Below are 4,769 nucleotides of genomic sequence, written 5' to 3'. Positions count from 1 at the left end.
TGCTGTAACTTGGAGTCTGTCTGGAACTTAATTCTTTTACATGAGGTGGATCAAGGCATGTGATTCCGTATGCAACCTTTAAAGTAAAATTAAATAGAGCTTCAAATCTGTGAATATGTATAGTCTTCAATATGGGTCTACGACCTTTGAATCTAGCTGTAATTAATTTAACTTATTGGTGTTAAAATTCCTTATGGAGAGAAGGAAATAAAATAATAATAATCTACACATTTTGAAACCAATTGAGAGAGAAATTGAGATTACAGAGTTCTGTAAGAGCTAGAAGTAAAATGAGCTGGAAAGCTGAAAGTTTGACCTTATTGAAGCAAATGGAAAATTTTTTCATCTGTTTCTTAGTTCAGTGCCCTTTCTGTTGGGTCCTGCTGCCTTTGCTTGTATTTTCTTTAATAGTATGTACAATGTGACTGATAAGATTTTTAATTTTTTTCTGCTCACTTTAGTTTTATAAGTAAGATCGCAAAGCTTAGTCTATTAAAAAAAAAAAGATTTATTGAAGAAATAGCCAGGAAAGGCAAGACTTTTAATATATATTTTGAAAGCCAGCCAGTTACCAAGTCAGCAAATTTGACAGCCAATTTAAGAGCCCAGTAATTCCTCTGAAATGCAAAGAAGGGCACTACACCAAGAACGGCAAAACCTTTGTCATTTAGTTAATGATTGTTAACGCATAACATGGAAAACTATGGTTTATTGTAGGCAGTCAGGAGGTCAGAATTGTGCTCCCAAATCTGCTAATGACTCAGTCTGTGATCTGCGAGTTATTTAGTCTTCAGATTTGACTTAACAAAGTACTGAAGATCTATCCATGTCTTGAGTAAATTAATAGTCCTTACTTAAAGTTTGGTGAAATGGGATCCTTATGTCATCATTAGTATTGTTTCCATACAAACTAGAGACAGCAATACTTGATTACATTCACCGGAAAGTTTTGAGTTCTGGCAATGGAAAATGTTATGTGCGTGCTCAGCAGTATCATTAATATAGGCAGCACAAGAATTTTTGGAACTCCTGAAAAAATTAAAAACAGAATTTGTGATACTCTCTAAGAGAGTCTATTAGTATGGCAGTAATTTCCTAGTGTTCTGAATACAGAAATTTTACTAGTAAACAGTACAAACGAAAGGGTGCAGTACTCCTAACTGGCCTTGAGGAGGAACATTTGAACAATATATGCAGGCAGCATCTCTTTTAGGGCCACCGTGGGACGTTATTTTGGGAAAATAATGTGCAGCAAATTACTTATTACTGAATGCAAATCACAGTCTTCAAAATATAATTGTACATTTTTTTTTTAAATTTCTTCACCATAAGTATGTGACTTATAAGGAAATTCTGTCTTAAAACAAGATTCACATTTGACAAGAAAATTTTGGAAGCATGTTGTATGGATTGATTTTTAGAAACTATATTTTTAAAAGCTTTATTTTTTAATTAGTATTTTAACTCCTTTTAGAATTAAGCCTTTGTTCCAACAATGACTTCACAAAAAGATTAAAAACCCAAACAGTTGAGAAGAGTTTCAGAATTGGCTATTTGAAGCATGCTTTTTGTTTATATATTTTTAGCTTATATGTCTATTTGACATATAAATGTTTTACAGAAGGGTAAAAATATTAAGGTTCCACACCTCTTCTCCTTTAATTAAGTGCATGAGACCACAAACACATGTGGTTCCTGGGATCACCAGGAAGCTCTTCATTAAAAATAAGAGTGACAAAATTTAATATTACTAAAGATCTAAGAAAAAAGAGGAAGAAGCAAATCTTTGGGTGCCTTTGTTATCTTTTACATTTATTTGTTGTCTGAGTGGCATAAGGTGATTTTTTTTTTTTTTCTTGCTAAGTACTTCACAGGCACTTTTATTTCTGCTGGCTTCTTTAGCACCACGTATCCAAGGACTGTTCCTTATTAGGTTATTTTGAAAAGAAAATTATGGGGTTTACGTCTGACTTCTTTGTCAGATAGCACTTAAGGATCTTTGTGTTCAGCAGTATGGGTATATAGCAGATCTTTTTATATGCATTGAAGAAATTTTATGTTTTACTCTAGAAGGACATAGTAAAACACTGATACTAGTGCACGTTCAACTTCAACAGTGTCATCAGAGAAACTTCACGCTGTAGGTGCGCTGATTGTATTTTAATTCAGTGTATTGTCAAGAAGCCTGTAGCGAGTAGTTTGTCATGACATAGAAATAACAAAAATCTTCACATAGGCCACTTAAGCTCTAATATCATTGCTAAATGCAGAAGTAAGACTCTGTGTATATTTAAGATTACCTTAATTCAGAGCGATCTGTGTCTACTTGGCACTGACTTTGTGGGAGGATATCAGCTGAAAACAACACGGCAGAGTTTAGAGCAGACCTGAAAAAGGGCAGATGATGCTATTGATAGGAAAGATCTCTGTTTTGGGCTCTGCTAAATAAGTGTCCATATAGGGAACATTCTGCTCACTGTTTTAACTCAACTGTAGCTGGTCTGAGAAAGGAGGCTTGAGCCAGTTATTTCTGACGTGCAATCTCGGTTTTGCTACTAACTTGTGTCCTTGGGCAAATCACTTAATCTATGTGCCCTGTTTACACAAGCATTAAAAGAGGAAATTTTTTTTCTACCTCACAGACATGTCCTAAGTGTTTATTAATGTTGGTGCTGCAGTGCTTTGAAGTCATAGAGTGCTTTGAAGTTTTTGTCCTTTGAAGTATTGTTTTCTGACTTCTCCAAGATGAACATTTATTTCTTAAATTAACACGTGCCCTTGTTTTCTAGCTTATTTTCTGTTGCTATGTCATCATGAAATACACATTTAATTTTCTCCATTTTAATTTCTCGAAGATGAAAGCAACCCAAACTACACCTTGCATATTGCTAAATGAACGCGTGAGGGGATGTGGCTGTGGGAGTGAGGAACCTGAAGAGGTCACCATTTCTCCACCGAGGCTTGCCTGGAGCCTGCGGCTGTGCTTCCCGTCTTCTGCTGAAACTGCATGTAGTGCAGCTGAATGACTTCCAGTAACTTCTTATGGTCTCTAGCGCATTTTCTTGATAAAGGTGATGGAAAGCCAAACATTAATAATACGGCTTCACTCACCATGATATTTTTATGTTTCCCAATGTGTACTTTAATTTCATTTAAGACAATTGTTTGCAGTAATGCCAACTGTTTATTGGGAACATATCTCGCTGTAGAATAACTGGTCTGTAAGAGATAATAAAGCCACCGTCATTATCAAAACATCATGAGGGATGGAGAAGTACATCTAGGCAATCAAGGTATTCTCATTAATAAGCATGGCTCATGAGAAAAGCTTTGTTTTGGATAACCAGGAATCTACGTGTGCCCTAGCTGGTTAAGGTTGAACTATATTTAGGTATAGCTAGATTCTAGCAGTGTTAGAAGTGCTCATGATGATGATGATTAGAGTGTACTTGACTTATTACAACACTGGAAGAGAAGCTGACTAGTCAAAATGTCTGCGAGAGAGACAAAATGTAGTGCTTAGTTTTGCCTAAAGATTAACTGCAGTAAATTAGGGAAGTCTAAAGGGGAGTTCTGGCACTGAGTGATCTTGTTTGTGTTAGTCATACTTCTGTAGAGAGTAGGCTTGGGGCCTTCCTGGTGCCGAGAAATCTCTACCCTGGCTAGTAGTTAAATATGAGATGTTCCCTAGAGTCGTGCCATCCTCTGAGTGGTCCTGAGCACACACAGAACACATGTATCATCATGGGCCTGAGCGTGGCCTGCTGGAGGGAGGGGAAAGCTGATTTGCCCAGGCTGACGTTTTGCATCTCAGACTAGCATACCGGGCTCCCATCTTATCGTCTCTGCAGCTTACACGTTGGCAGGGCATAACCACCCCTGCGGAGTCCTGTACCAGGTCCTATACTTGAAAGGGGTAGCACTATTCATGGATGCTTTCGAAATACTAAGTAAGAATATAACAGCTGATATAATAATTTAGGTCTTTTATTCTATTTCCAATACAAATCATGATGTTATCCCAACACTATAGTACTATTTCCTCAAGTATTAACAAATAAAAATCGTGTTAAACGCTGCACCCGTACATGCAAAATGTTCTTTTTCCCTGCAGATTAGCTTGTACTTCTGTGAAGTTCCCAGCGTGGGGTAATTGCAAATGGATAATACGGATCTGCAAAGTGTCACTGATGGCTGTAAATGCTGATAAAGCAGGTTGTCTATCTGGATCGAACTGCAGGAATGAGGCTTACCATACATAGCTCAGCCAAAGTGAGGATTAGGGTTGTTTTAAAGTTTACCATGCATATTAGAGAAGTTTAAGAAGAGTGACCAAAATACTTAGAAACCATTTTTTGCCATTCAGATTTTTGAATAATTAGGCTTAAATATCTTCCCAAAGTTCAACATGGAAATACTTGCCCCATAGTTATCTGAGAAGCTATGTAGTGGAGCTAGAAGGAAAAAAAGGTTTCTAACTTAGCTTCACAGAGCAAAGGAAAAACAATGTTCCTGTTTCAGAACATAATAAATAAAATAAAATTTGGTTTGAAACAAACACAAAAAATGTTAGTGGTCATATGATGAAATATATATTTAGTTACTGCAATTTTCATAATGCAAAGTAAAAAAAATTACAATTGTTTTGTCTAAGTGATGAGTATTACTAGTTATTTGTTTCTGTTCATATCTATTCTGCAGAAGTCTTTACTCTCACAAGCTTAATTTAAATTTAAGAACTAATTTGCCTGTTAATCTGTTAACTAAAC

This window comes from Phaethon lepturus, unplaced genomic scaffold, assembly GCF_000687285.1.
Source record: "Phaethon lepturus isolate BGI_N335 unplaced genomic scaffold, ASM68728v1 scaffold22926, whole genome shotgun sequence".
Classification (NCBI taxonomy): Eukaryota; Metazoa; Chordata; class Aves; order Phaethontiformes; family Phaethontidae; genus Phaethon; species Phaethon lepturus.
Note: the sequence above shows the minus strand (reverse complement) of the source record.